Here is a 16,068-nt window from a genome sequence, read left to right as displayed (position 1 = left end):
ACGCAATTAGAGTTTCCAGAAATGATTAAAAACTTATAAGAAACCCTTGAAATAAAAGTTTGTAGATTCTTACTACATTTCCTGCTGTTTTCAATCACGGACATGACCCGTGAAAAGCAGGGAAATGACCAGAAAACTGATAATATTTACAACTCCGGCCACTTTAGCGAGCGTTTTGACTTGAATTTGCTTTCAAATATTAGGAATTCATGTTTATACAGCTCACCATTAGTGTAGAAAGACTGTAAGTGAGGACTATACTGCTAATGTTTACAATTGAGGCCGAATTTCTCTAGCGTCTTTTTGGTGAATCAGTTACTATCCTGCCGGTTCCATTACATACTTGTAAGAAAACTGTCTAATTGTGGTAAAACTCTTAAAATACGCAATTAGAGTTTCCAGAAATGATTAAAAACTTATAAGAAACCCTTGAAATAAAAGTTTGTAGATTCTTACTACATTTCCTGCTGTTTTCAATCACGGACATGACCCGTGAAAAGCAGGGAAATGACCAGAAAACTGATAATATTTACAACTCCGGCCACTTTAGCGAGCGTTTTCACTTGAATTTGCTTTCAAATATTAGGAATTCATGTTTATACAGCTCACCATTAGTGTAGAAAGACTGTAAGTGAGGACTATACTGCTAATGTTTACAATAGAGGCCGAATTTCTCTAGCGTCTTTTTGGTGAATCAGTTACTATCCTGCCGGTTCCATTACATACTTGTAAGAAAACGGTCTAATTGTGGTAAAACTCTTAAAATACGCAATTAGAGTTTCCAGAAATGATTAAAACTTATAAGAAACCCTTGAAATAAAAGTTTGTAGATTCTTACTACATTTCCTGCTGTTTTCAATCACGGACATGACCCGTGAAAAGCAGGGAAATGACCAGAAAACTGATAATATTTACAACTCCGGCCACTTTAGCGAGCGTTTTCACTTGAATTCGCTTTCAAATATTAGGAATTCATGTTTACACAGCTCACTATTAGTGTAGAAAGACTGTAAGTGAGGACTATACTGCTAATGTTTACAATTGAGGCCTAATTTCTCTAGCGTCTTTTTGGTGAATCAGTTAATATCCTGCCGGTTCCATTACATACTTGTAAGAAAACTATCTAATTGTGGTAAAACTCTTAAAATACGCAATTAGAGTTTCCAGAAATGATTAAAAACTTATAAGAAACCCTTGAAATAAAAGTTTGTAGATTCTAACTACATTTCCTGCTGTTTTCAATCACGGACATGACCCGTGAAAAGCAGGGAAATGACCAGAAAACTGATAATATTTACAACTCCGGCCACTTTAGCGAGCGTTTTGACTTGAATTTGCTTTCAAATATTAGGAATTCATGTTTATACAGCTCACCATTAGTGTAGAAAGACTGTAAGTGAGGACTATACTGCTAATGTTTACAATTGAGGCCGAATTTCTCTAGCGTCTTTTTGGTGAATCAGTTACTATCCTGCCGGTTCCATTACATACTTGTAAGAAAACTGTCTAATTGTGGTAAAACTCTTAAAATACGCAATTAGAGTTTCCAGAAATGATTAAAAACTTATAAGAAACCCTTGCAATAAAAGTTTGTAGATTCTTACTACATTTCCTGCTGTTTTCAATCACGGACATGACCCGTGAAAAGCAGGGAAATGACCAGAAAACTGATAATATTTACAACTCCGGCCACTTTAGCGACCGTTTTGACTTGAATTTGCTTTCAAATATTAGGAATTCATGTTTATACAGCTCACCATTAGTGTAGAAAGACTGTAAGTGAGGACTATACTGCTAATGTTTACAATTGAGGCCGAATTTCTCTAGCGTCTTTTTGGTGAATCAGTTACTATCCTGCCGGTTCCATTACATACTTGTAAGAAAACGGTCTAATTGTGGTAAAACTCTTAAAATACGCAATTAGAGTTTCCAGAAATGATTAAAAACTTATAAGAAACCCTTGAAATAAAAGTTTGTAGATTCTTACTACATTTCCTGCTGTTTTCAATCACGGACATGACCCGTGAAAACCAGGGAAATGACCAGAAAACTGATAATATTTACAACTCCGGCCACTTTAGCGAGCGTTTTGACTTGAATTTGCTTTCAAATATTAGGAATTCATGTTTATACAGCTCACCATTAGTGTAGAAAGACTGTAAGTGAGGACTATACTGCTAATGTTTACAATTGAGGCCGAATTTCTCTAGCGTCTTTTTGGTGAATCAGTTACTATCCTGCCGGTTCCATTACATACTTGTAAGAAAACTGTCTCATTGTGGTAAAACTCTTAAAATACGCAATTAGAGTTTCCAGAAATGATTAAAAACTTATAAGAAACCCTTGAAATAAAAGTTTGTAGATTCTTACTACATTTCCTGCTGTTTTCAATCACGGACATGACCCGTGAAAAGCAGGGAAATGACCAGAAAACTGATAATATTTACAACTCCGGCCACTTTAGCGAGCGTTTTGACTTGAATTTGCTTTCAAATATTAGGAATTCATGTTTATAAAGCTCACCATTAGTGTAGAAAGACTGTAAGTGAGGACTATACTGCTAATGTTTACAATAGAGGCCGAATTTCTCTAGCGTCTTTTTGGTGAATCAGTTACTGTCCTGCCGGTTCCATTACATACTTGTAAGAAAACGGTCTAATTGTGGTAAAACTCTTAAAATACGCAATTAGAGTTTCCAGAAATGATTAAAAACTTATAAGAAACCCTTGAAATAAAAGTTTGTAGATTCTTACTACATTTCCTGCTGTTTTCAATCACGGACATGACCCGTGAAAAGCAGGGAAATGACCAGAAAACTGATAATATTTACAACTCCGGCCACTTTAGCGAGCGTTTTGACTTGAATTTGCTTTCAAATATTAGGAATTCATGTTTATACAGCTCACCATTAGTGTAGAACGACTGTAAGTGAGGACTATACTGCTAATGTTTACAATTGAGGCCGAATTTCTCTAGCGTCTTTTTGGTGAATCAGTTACTATCCTGCCGGTTCCATTACATACTTGTAAGAAAACTGTCTAATTGTGGTAAAACTCTTAAAATACGCAATTAGAGTTTGCAGAAAATATTAAAAACTTATAAGAAACCCTTGAAATAAAAGTTTGTAGATTCTTACTACATTTCCTGCTGTTTTCAATCACGGACATGACCCGTGAAAAGCAGGGAAATGACCTTAAAACTGATAATATTTACAACTCCGGCCACTTTAGCGAGCTTTTTGACTTGAATTTGCTTTCAAATATTAGGAATTCATGTTTATACAGCTCACCATTAGTGTAGAAAGACTGTAAGTGAGGACTATACTGCTAATGTTTACAATTGAGGCCGAATTTCTCTAGCGTCTTTTTGGTGAATCAGTTACTATCCTGCCGGTTCCATTACATACTTGTAAGAAAACTGTCTAATTGTGGTAAAACTCTTAAAATACGCAATTAGAGTTTCCAGAAATGATTAAAAACTTATAAGAAACCCTTGAAATAAAAGTTTGTAGATTCTTACTACATTTCCTGCTGTTTTCAATCACGGACATGACCCGTGAAAAGCAGGGAAATGACCAGAATACTGATAATATTTACAACTCCGGCCACTTTAGCGAGCGTTTTGACTTGAATTTGCTTTCAAATATTAGGAATTCATGTTTATACAGCTCACCATTAGTGTAGAAAGACTGTAAGTGAGGACTATACTGCTAATGTTTACAATTGAGGCCGAATTTCTCTAGCGTCTTTTTGGTGAATCAGTTACTATCCTGCCGGTTCCATTACATACTTGTAAGAAAACTGTCTCATTGTGGTAAAACTCTTAAAATACGCAATTAGAGTTTCCAGAAATGATTAAAAACTTATAAGAAACCCTTGAAATAAAAGTTTGTAGATTCTTACTACATTTCCTGCTGTTTTCAATCACGAACATGACCCGTGAAAAGCAGAGAAATGACCAGAAAACTGATAATATTTACAACTCCGGCCACTTTAGCGAGCGTTTTGACTTGAATTTGCTTTCAAATATTAGGAATTCATGTTTATACAGCTCACCATTAGTGTAGAAAGACTGTAAGTGAGGACTATACTGCTAAGGTTTACAATAGAGGCCGAATTTCTCTAGCGTCTTTTTGGTGAATCAGTTACTATCCTGCCGGTTCCATTACATACTTGTAAGAAAACGGTCTAATTGTGGTAAAACTCTTAAAATACGCAATTAGAGTTTCCAGAAATGATTAAAAACTTATAAGAAACCCTTGAAATAAAAGTTTGTAGATTCTTACTACATTTCCTGCTGTTTTCAATCACGGACATGACCCGTGAAAAGCAGGGAAATGACCAGAAAACTGATAATATTTACAACGCCGGCCACTTTAGCGAGCGTTTTGACTTGAATTTGCTTTCAAATATTAGGAATTCATGTTTATACAGCTCACCATTAGTGTAGAAAGACTGTAAGTGAGGACTATACTGCTAATGTTTACAATTGAGGCCGAATTTCTCTAGCGTCTTTTTGGTGAATCAGTTACTATCCTGCCGGTTCCATTACATACTTGTAAGAAAACGGTCTAATTGTGGTAAAACTCTTAAAATACGCAATTAGAGTTTCCAGAAATGATTAAAAACTTATAAGAAACCCTTGAAATAAAAGTTTGTAGATTCTTACTACATTTCCTGCTGTTTTCAATCACGGACATGACCCGTGAAAAGCAGGGAAATGACCAGAAAACTGATAATATTTACAACTCCGGCCACTTTAGCGAGCGTTTTGACTTGAATTTGCTTTCAAATATTAGGAATTCATGTTTATACAGCTCACCATTAGTGTAGAAAGACTGTAAGTGAGGACTATACTGCTAATGTTTACAATAGAGGCCGAATTTCTCTAGCGTCTTTTTGGTGAATCAGTTACTATCCTGCCGGTTCCATTACATACTTGTAAGAAAACGGTCTAATTGTGGTAAAACTCTTAAAATACGCAATTAGAGTTTCCAGAAATGATTAAAAACTTATAAGAAACCCTTGAAATAAAAGTTTGTAGATTCTTACTACATTTTCTGCTGTTTTCAATCACGGACATGACCCGTGAAAAGCAGGGAAATGACCAGAAAACTGATAATATTTACAACTCCGGCCACTTTAGCGAGCTTTTTGACTTGAATTTGCTTTCAAATATTAGGAATTCATGTTTATACAGCTCACCATTAGTGTAGAAAGACTGTAAGTGAGGACTATACTGCTAATGTTTACAATTGAGGCCGAATTTCTCTAGCGTCTTTTTGGTGAATCAGTTACTATCCTGCCGGTTCCATTACATACTTGGAAGAAAACTGTCTAATTGTGGTAAAACTCTTAAAATACGCAATTAGAGTTTCCAGAAATGATTAAAAACTTATAAGAAACCCTTCAAATAAAAGTTTGTAGATTCTTACTACATTTTCTGCTGTTTTCAATCACGGACATGACCCGTGAAAAGCAGGGAAATGACCAGAAAACTGATAATATTTACAACTCCGGCCACTTTAGCGAGCTTTTTGACTTGAATTTGCTTTCAAATATTAGGAATTCATGTTTATACAGCTCACCATTAGTGTAGAAAGACTGTAAGTGAGGACTATACTGCTAATGTTTACAATTGAGGCCGAATTTCTCTAGCGTCTTTTTGGTGAATCAGTTACTATCCTGCCGGTTCCATTACATACTTGGAAGAAAACTGTCTAATTGTGGTAAAACTCTTAAAATACGCAATTAGAGTTTCCAGAAATGATTAAAAACTTATAAGAAACCCTTCAAATAAAAGTTTGTAGATTCTTACTACATTTCATGCTGTTTTCAATCACGGACATGACCCGTGAAAAGCAGGGAAATGACCAGAAAACTGATAATATTTACAACTCCGGCCACTTTAGCGAGCGTTTTGACTTGAATTTGCTTTCAAATATTAGGAATTCATGTTTATACAGCTCACCATTAGTGTAGAAAGACTGTAAGTGAGGACTATACTGCTAATGTTTACAATAGAGGCCGAATTTCTCTAGCGTCTTTTTGGTGAATCAGTTACTATCCTGCCGGTTCCATTACATACTTGTAAGAAAACTGTCTAATTGTGGTAAAACTCTTAAAATACGCAATTAGAGTTTCCAGAAATGATTAAAAACTTATAAGAAACCCTTGAAATAAAAGTTTGTAGATTCTTACTACATTTCCTGCTGTTTTCAATCACGGACATGACCCGTGAAAAGCAGGGAAATGACCAGAAAACTGATAATATTTACAACTCCGGCCACTTTAGCGAGCGTTTTGACTTGAATTTGCTTTCAAATATTAGGAATTCATGTTTATACAGCTCACCATTAGTGTAGAAAGACTGTAAGTGAGGACTATACTGCTAATGTTTACAATTGAGGCCGAATTTCTCTAGCGTCTTTTTGGTGAATCAGTTACTATCCTGCCGGTTCCATTACATACTTGTAAGAAAACTGTCTAATTGTGGTAAAACTCTTAAAATACGCAATTAGAGTTTCCAGAAATGATTAAAAACTTATAAGAAACCCTTGAAATAAAAGTTTGTAGATTCTTACTACATTTCCTGCTGTTTTCAATCACGGACATGACCCGTGAAAAGCAGGGAAATGACCAGAAAACTGATAATACTTACAACTCCGGCCACTTTAGCGAGCGTTTTGACTTGAATTTGCTTTCAAATATTAGGAATTCATGTTTATACAGCTCACCATTAGTGTAGAAAGACTGTAAGTGAGGACTATACTGCTAATGTTTACAATTGAGGCCGAATTTCTCTAGTGTCTTTTTGGTGAATCAGTTACTATCCTGCCGGTTCCATTACATACTTGTAAGAAAACTGTCTAATTGTGGTAAAACTCTTAAAATACGCAATTAGAGTTTCCAGAAATGATTAAAAACTTATAAGAAACCCTTGAAATAAAAGTTTGTAGATTCTTACTACATTTCCTGCTGTTTTCAATCACGGACATGACCCGTGAAAAGCAGGGAAATGACCAGAATACTGATAATATTTACAACTCCGGCCACTTTAGCGAGCGTTTTGACTTGAATTTGCTTTCAAATATTAGGAATTCATGTTTATACAGCTCACCATTAGTGTAGAAAGACTGTAAGTGAGGACTATACTGCTAATGTTTACAATTGAGGCCGAATTTCTCTAGCGTCTTTTTGGTGAATCAGTTACTATCCTGCCGGTTCCATTACATACTTGTAAGAAAACTGTCTAATTGTGGTAAAACTCTTAAAATACGCAATTAGAGTTTCCAGAAATGATTAAAAACTTATAAGAAACCCTTGAAATAAAAGTTTGTAGATTCTTACTACATTTCCTGCTGTTTTCAATCACGGACATGACCCGTGAAAAGCAGGGAAATGACCAGAAAACTGATAATATTTACAACTCCGGCCACTTTAGCGAGCGTTTTGACTTGAATTTGCTTTCAAATATTAGGAATTCATGTTTATACAGCTCACCATTAGTGTAGAAAGACTGTAAGTGAGGACTATACTGCTAATGTTTACAATTGAGGCCGAATTTCTCTAGCGTCTTTTTGGTGAATCAGTTACTATCCTGCCGGTTCCATTATATACTTGTAAGAAAACGGTCTAATTGTGGTAAAACTCTTAAAATACGCAATTAGAGTTTCCAGAAATGATTAAAAACTTATAAGAAACCCTTGAAATAAAAGTTTGTAGATTCTTACTACATTTCCTGCTGTTTTCAATCACGGACATGACCCGTGAAAAGCAGGGAAATGACCAGAATACTGATAATATTTACAACTCCGGCCACTTTAGCGAGCGTTTTGACTTGAATTTGCTTTCAAATATTAGGAATTCATGTTTATACAGCTCACCATTAGTGTAGAAAGACTGTAAGTGAGGACTATACTGCTAATGTTTACAATTGAGGCCGAATTTCTCTAGCGTCTTTTTGGTGAATCAGTTACTATCCTGCCGGTTCCATTACATACTTGTAAGAAAACTGTCTAATTGTGGTAAAACTCTTAAAATACGCAATTAGAGTTTCCAGAAATGATTAAAAACTTATAAGAAACCCTTGAAATAAAAGTTTGTAGATTCTTACTACATTTCCTGCTGTTTTCAATCACGGACATGACCCGTGAAAAGCAGGGAAATGACCAGAAAACTGATAATATTTACAACTCCGGCCACTTTAGCGAGCATTTTGACTTGAATTTGCTTTCAAATATTAGGAATTCATGTTTATACAGCTCACCATTAGTGTAGAAAGACTGTAAGTGAGGACTATACTGCTAATGTTTACAATTGAGGCCGAATTTCTCTAGCGTCTTTTTGGTGAATCAGTTACTATCCTGCCGGTTCCATTACATACTTGTAAGAAAACTGTCTAATTGTGGTAAAACTCTTAAAATACGCAATTAGAGTTTCCAGAAATGATTAAAAACTTATAAGAAACCCTTGAAATAAAAGTTTGTAGATTCTTACTACATTTCCTGCTGTTTTCAATCACGGACATGACCCGTGAAAAGCAGGGAAATGACCAGAAAACTGATAATATTTACAACTCCGGCCACTTTAGCGAGCGTTTTCACTTGAATTTGCTTTCAAATATTAGGAATTCATGTTTATACAGCTCACCATTAGTGTAGAAAGACTGTAAGTGAGGACTATACTGCTAATGTTTACAATAGAGGCCGAATTTCTCTAGCGTCTTTTTGGTGAATCAGTTACTATCCTGCCGGTTCCATTACATACTTGTAAGAAAACGGTCTAATTGTGGTAAAACTCTTAAAATACGCAATTAGAGTTTCCAGAAATGATTAAAACTTATAAGAAACCCTTGAAATAAAAGTTTGTAGATTCTTACTACATTTCCTGCTGTTTTCAATCACGGACATGACCCGTGAAAAGCAGGGAAATGACCAGAAAACTGATAATATTTACAACTCCGGCCACTTTAGCGAGCGTTTTCACTTGAATTCGCTTTCAAATATTAGGAATTCATGTTTACACAGCTCACTATTAGTGTAGAAAGACTGTAAGTGAGGACTATACTGCTAATGTTTACAATTGAGGCCTAATTTCTCTAGCGTCTTTTTGGTGAATCAGTTAATATCCTGCCGGTTCCATTACATACTTGTAAGAAAACTATCTAATTGTGGTAAAACTCTTAAAATACGCAATTAGAGTTTCCAGAAATGATTAAAAACTTATAAGAAACCCTTGAAATAAAAGTTTGTAGATTCTAACTACATTTCCTGCTGTTTTCAATCACGGACATGACCCGTGAAAAGCAGGGAAATGACCAGAAAACTGATAATATTTACAACTCCGGCCACTTTAGCGAGCGTTTTGACTTGAATTTGCTTTCAAATATTAGGAATTCATGTTTATACAGCTCACCATTAGTGTAGAAAGACTGTAAGTGAGGACTATACTGCTAATGTTTACAATTGAGGCCGAATTTCTCTAGCGTCTTTTTGGTGAATCAGTTACTATCCTGCCGGTTCCATTACATACTTGTAAGAAAACTGTCTAATTGTGGTAAAACTCTTAAAATACGCAATTAGAGTTTCCAGAAATGATTAAAAACTTATAAGAAACCCTTGAAATAAAAGTTTGTAGATTCTTACTACATTTCCTGCTGTTTTCAATCACGGACATGACCCGTGAAAAGCAGGGAAATGACCAGAAAACTGATAATATTTACAACTCCGGCCACTTTAGCGAGCGTTTTGACTTGAATTTGCTTTCAAATATTAGGAATTCATGTTTATACAGCTCACCATTAGTGTAGAAAGACTGTAAGTGAGGACTATACTGCTAATGTTTACAATTGAGGCCGAATTTCTCTAGCGTCTTTTTGGTGAATCAGTTACTATCCTGCCGGTTCCATTACATACTTGTAAGAAAACGGTCTAATTGTGGTAAAACTCTTAAAATACGCAATTAGAGTTTCCAGAAATGATTAAAAACTTATAAGAAACCCTTGAAATAAAAGTTTGTAGATTCTTACTACATTTCCTGCTGTTTTCAATCACGGACATGACCCGTGAAAACCAGGGAAATGACCAGAAAACTGATAATATTTACAACTCCGGCCACTTTAGCGAGCGTTTTGACTTGAATTTGCTTTCAAATATTAGGAATTCATGTTTATACAGCTCACCATTAGTGTAGAAAGACTGTAAGTGAGGACTATACTGCTAATGTTTACAATTGAGGCCGAATTTCTCTAGCGTCTTTTTGGTGAATCAGTTACTATCCTGCCGGTTCCATTACATACTTGTAAGAAAACTGTCTCATTGTGGTAAAACTCTTAAAATACGCAATTAGAGTTTCCAGAAATGATTAAAAACTTATAAGAAACCCTTGAAATAAAAGTTTGTAGATTCTTACTACATTTCCTGCTGTTTTCAATCACGGACATGACCCGTGAAAAGCAGGGAAATGACCAGAAAACTGATAATATTTACAACTCCGGCCACTTTAGCGAGCGTTTTGACTTGAATTTGCTTTCAAATATTAGGAATTCATGTTTATAAAGCTCACCATTAGTGTAGAAAGACTGTAAGTGAGGACTATACTGCTAATGTTTACAATAGAGGCCGAATTTCTCTAGCGTCTTTTTGGTGAATCAGTTACTGTCCTGCCGGTTCCATTACATACTTGTAAGAAAACGGTCTAATTGTGGTAAAACTCTTAAAATACGCAATTAGAGTTTCCAGAAATGATTAAAAACTTATAAGAAACCCTTGAAATAAAAGTTTGTAGATTCTTACTACATTTCCTGCTGTTTTCAATCACGGACATGACCCGTGAAAAGCAGGGAAATGACCAGAAAACTGATAATATTCACAACTCCGGCCACTTTAGCGAGCGTTTTGACTTGAATTTGCTTTCAAATATTAGGAATTCATGTTTATACAGCTCACCATTAGTGTAGAACGACTGTAAGTGAGGACTATACTGCTAATGTTTACAATTGAGGCCGAATTTCTCTAGCGTCTTTTTGGTGAATCAGTTACTATCCTGCCGGTTCCATTACATACTTGTAAGAAAACTGTCTAATTGTGGTAAAACTCTTAAAATACGCAATTAGAGTTTGCAGAAAATATTAAAAACTTATAAGAAACCCTTGAAATAAAAGTTTGTAGATTCTTACTACATTTCCTGCTGTTTTCAATCACGGACATGACCCGTGAAAAGCAGGGAAATGACCTTAAAACTGATAATATTTACAACTCCGGCCACTTTAGCGAGCTTTTTGACTTGAATTTGCTTTCAAATATTAGGAATTCATGTTTATACAGCTCACCATTAGTGTAGAAAGACTGTAAGTGAGGACTATACTGCTAATGTTTACAATTGAGGCCGAATTTCTCTAGCGTCTTTTTGGTGAATCAGTTACTATCCTGCCGGTTCCATTACATACTTGTAAGAAAACTGTCTAATTGTGGTAAAACTCTTAAAATACGCAATTAGAGTTTCCAGAAATGATTAAAAACTTATAAGAAACCCTTGAAATAAAAGTTTGTAGATTCTTACTACATTTCCTGCTGTTTTCAATCACGGACATGACCCGTGAAAAGCAGGGAAATGACCAGAATACTGATAATATTTACAACTCCGGCCACTTTAGCGAGCGTTTTGACTTGAATTTGCTTTCAAATATTAGGAATTCATGTTTATACAGCTCACCATTAGTGTAGAAAGACTGTAAGTGAGGACTATACTGCTAATGTTTACAATTGAGGCCGAATTTCTCTAGCATCTTTTTGGTGAATCAGTTACTATCCTGCCGGTTCCATTACATACTTGTAAGAAAACGGTCTAATTGTGGTAAAACTCTTAAAATACGCAATTAGAGTTTCCAGAAATGATTAAAAACTTATAAGAAACCCTTGAAATAAAAGTTTGTAGATTCTTACTACATTTCCTGCTGTTTTCAATCACGGACATGACCCGTGAAAACCAGGGAAATGACCAGAAAACTGATAATATTTACAACTCCGGCCACTTTAGCGAGCGTTTTGACTTGAATTTGCTTTCAAATATTAGGAATTCATGTTTATACAGCTCACCATTAGTGTAGAAAGACTGTAAGTGAGGACTATACTGCTAATGTTTACAATTGAGGCCGAATTTCTCTAGCGTCTTTTTGGTGAATCAGTTACTATCCTGCCGGTTCCATTACATACTTGTAAGAAAACTGTCTAATTGTGGTAAAACTCTTAAAATACGCAATTAGAGTTTCCAGAAATGATTAAAAACTTATAAGAAACCCTTGAAATAAAAGTTTGTAGATTCTTACTACATTTCCTGCTGTTTTCAATCACGGACATGACCCGTGAAAAGCAGGGAAATGACCAGAAAACTGATAATATTTACAACTCCGGCCACTTTAGCGAGCGTTTTCACTTGAATTTGCTTTCAAATATTAGGAATTCATGTTTATACAGCTCACCATTAGTGTAGAAAGACTGTAAGTGAGGACTATACTGCTAATGTTTACAATAGAGGCCGAATTTCTCTAGCGTCTTTTTGGTGAATCAGTTACTATCCTGCCGGTTCCATTACATACTTGTAAGAAAACGGTCTAATTGTGGTAAAACTCTTAAAATACGCAATTAGAGTTTCCAGAAATGATTAAAAACTTATAAGAAACCCTTGAAATAAAAGTTTGTAGATTCTTACTACATTTCCTGCTGTTTTCAATCACGGACATGACCCGTGAAAAGCAGGGAAATGACCAGAAAACTGATAATATTTACAACTCCGGCCACTTTAGCGAGCGTTTTCACTTGAATTCGCTTTCAAATATTAGGAATTCATGTTTACACAGCTCACTAGTAGTGTAGAAAGACTGTAAGTGAGGACTATACTGCTAATGTTTACAATTGAGGCCTAATTTCTCTAGCGTCTTTTTGGTGAATCAGTTAATATCCTGCCGGTTCCATTACATACTTGTAAGAAAACTATCTAATTGTGGTAAAACTCTTAAAATACGCAATTAGAGTTTCCAGAAATGATTAAAAACTTATAAGAAACCCTTGAAATAAAAGTTTGTAGATTCTAACTACATTTCCTGCTGTTTTCAATCACGGACATGACCCGTGAAAAGCAGGGAAATGACCAGAAAACTGATAATATTTACAACTCCGGCCACTTTAGCGAGCGTTTTGACTTGAATTTGCTTTCAAATATTAGGAATTCATGTTTATACAGCTCACCATTAGTGTAGAAAGACTGTAAGTGAGGACTATACTGCTAATGTTTACAATTGAGGCCGAATTTCTCTAGCGTCTTTTTGGTGAATCAGTTACTATCCTGCCGGTTCCATTACATACTTGTAAGAAAACTGTCTAATTGTGGTAAAACTCTTAAAATACGCAATTAGAGTTTCCAGAAATGATTAAAAACTTATAAGAAACCCTTGAAATAAAAGTTTGTAGATTCTTACTACATTTCCTGCTGTTTTCAATCACGGACATGACCCGTGAAAAGCAGGGAAATGACCAGAAAACTGATAATATTTACAACTCCGGCCACTTTAGCGAGCGTTTTGACTTGAATTTGCTTTCAAATATTAGGAATTCATGTTTATACAGCTCACCATTACTGTAGAAAGACTGTAAGTGAGGACTATACTGCTAATGTTTACAATTGAGGCCGAATTTCTCTAGCGTCTTTTTGGTGAATCAGTTACTATCCTGCCGGTTCCATTACATACTTGTAAGAAAACGGTCTAATTGTGGTAAAACTCTTAAAATACGCAATTAGAGTTTCCAGAAATGATTAAAAACTTATAAGAAACCCTTGAAATAAAAGTTTGTAGATTCTTACTACATTTCCTGCTGTTTTCAATCACGGACATGACCCGTGAAAACCAGGGAAATGACCAGAAAACTGATAATATTTACAACTCCGGCCACTTTAGCGAGCGTTTTGACTTGAATTTGCTTTCAAATATTAGGAATTCATGTTTATACAGCTCACCATTAGTGTAGAAAGACTGTAAGTGAGGACTATACTGCTAATGTTTACAATAGAGGCCGAATTTCTCTAGCGTCTTTTTGGTGAATCAGTTACTATCCTGCCGGTTCCATTACATACTTGTAAGAAAACGGTCTAATTGTGGTAAAACTCTTAAAATACGCAATTAGAGTTTCCAGAAATGATTAAAAACTTATAAGAAACCCTTGAAATAAAAGTTTGTAGATTCTTACTACATTTCCTGCTGTTTTCAATCACGGACATGACCCGTGAAAAGCAGGGAAATGACCACAAAACTGATAATATTTACAACTCCGGCCACTTTAGCGAGCTTTTTGACTTGAATTTGCTTTCAAATATTAGGAATTCATGTTTATACAGCTCACCATTAGTGTAGAAAGACTGTAAGTGAGGACTATACTGCTAATGTTTACAATTGAGGCCGAATTTCTCTAGCGTCTTTTTGGTGAATCAGTTACTATCCTGCCGGTTCCATTACATACTTGTAAGAAAACGGTCTAATTGTGGTAAAACTCTTAAAATACGCAATTAGAGTTTCCAGAAATGATTAAAAACTTATAAGAAACCCTTGAAATAAAAGTTTGTAGATTCTTACTACATTTCCTGCTGTTTTCAATCACGGACATGACCCGTGAAAAGCAGGGAAATGACCAGAAAACTGATAATATTTACAACTCCGGCCACTTTAGCGAGCGTTTTGACTTGAATTTGCTTTCAAATATTAGGAATTCATGTTTATACAGCTCACCATTAGTGTAGAAAGACTGTAAGTGAGGACTATACTGCTAATGTTTACAATTGAGGCCGAATTTCTCTAGTGTCTTTTTGGTGAATCAGTTACTATCCTGCCGGTTCCATTACATACTTGTAAGAAAACTGTCTAATTGTGGTAAAACTCTTAAAATACGCAATTAGAGTTTCCAGAAATGATTAAAAACTTATAAGAAACCCTTGAAATAAAAGTTTGTAGATTCTTACTACATTTCCTGCTGTTTTCAATCACGGACATGACCCGTGAAAAGCAGGGAAATGACCAGAATACTGATAATATTTACAACTCCGGCCACTTTAGCGAGCGTTTTGACTTGAATTTGCTTTCAAATATTAGGAATTCATGTTTATACAGCTCACCATTAGTGTAGAAAGACTGTAAGTGAGGACTATACTGCTAATGTTTACAATTGAGGCCGAATTTCTCTAGCGTCTTTTTGGTGAATCAGTTACTATCCTGCCGGTTCCATTACATACTTGTAAGAAAACTGTCTAATTGTGGTAAAACTCTTAAAATACGCAATTAGAGTTTCCAGAAATGATTAAAAACTTATAAGAAACCCTTGAAATAAAAGTTTGTAGATTCTTACTACATTTCCTGCTGTTTTCAATCACGGACATGACCCGTGAAAAGCAGGGAAATGACCAGAAAACTGATAATATTTACAACTCCGGCCACTTTAGCGAGCGTTTTGACTTGAATTTGCTTTCAAATATTAGGAATTCATGTTTATACAGCTCACCATTAGTGTAGAAAGACTGTAAGTGAGGACTATACTGCTAATGTTTACAATTGAGGCCGAATTTCTCTAGCGTCTTTTTGGTGAATCAGTTACTATCCTGCCGGTTCCATTATATACTTGTAAGAAAACGGTCTAATTGTGGTAAAACTCTTAAAATACGCAATTAGAGTTTCCAGAAATGATTAAAAACTTATAAGAAACCCTTGAAATAAAAGTTTGTAGATTCTTACTACATTTCCTGCTGTTTTCAATCACGGACATGACCCGTGAAAAGCAGGGAAATGACCAGAATACTGATAATATTTACAACTCCGGCCACTTTAGCGAGCGTTTTGACTTGAATTTGCTTTCAAATATTAGGAATTCATGTTTATACAGCTCACCATTAGTGTAGAAAGACTGTAAGTGAGGACTATACTGCTAATGTTTACAATTGAGGCCGAATTTCTCTAGCGTCTTTTTGGTGAATCAGTTACTATCCTGCCGGTTCCATTACATACTTGTAAGAAAACTGTCTAATTGTG

The sequence above is a fragment of the Myotis nattereri genome, assembly GCF_964212035.1.
Source record: "Myotis nattereri genome assembly, chromosome: 8".
NCBI lineage: Eukaryota > Metazoa > Chordata > Mammalia > Chiroptera > Vespertilionidae > Myotis > Myotis nattereri.
Note: the sequence above shows the minus strand (reverse complement) of the source record.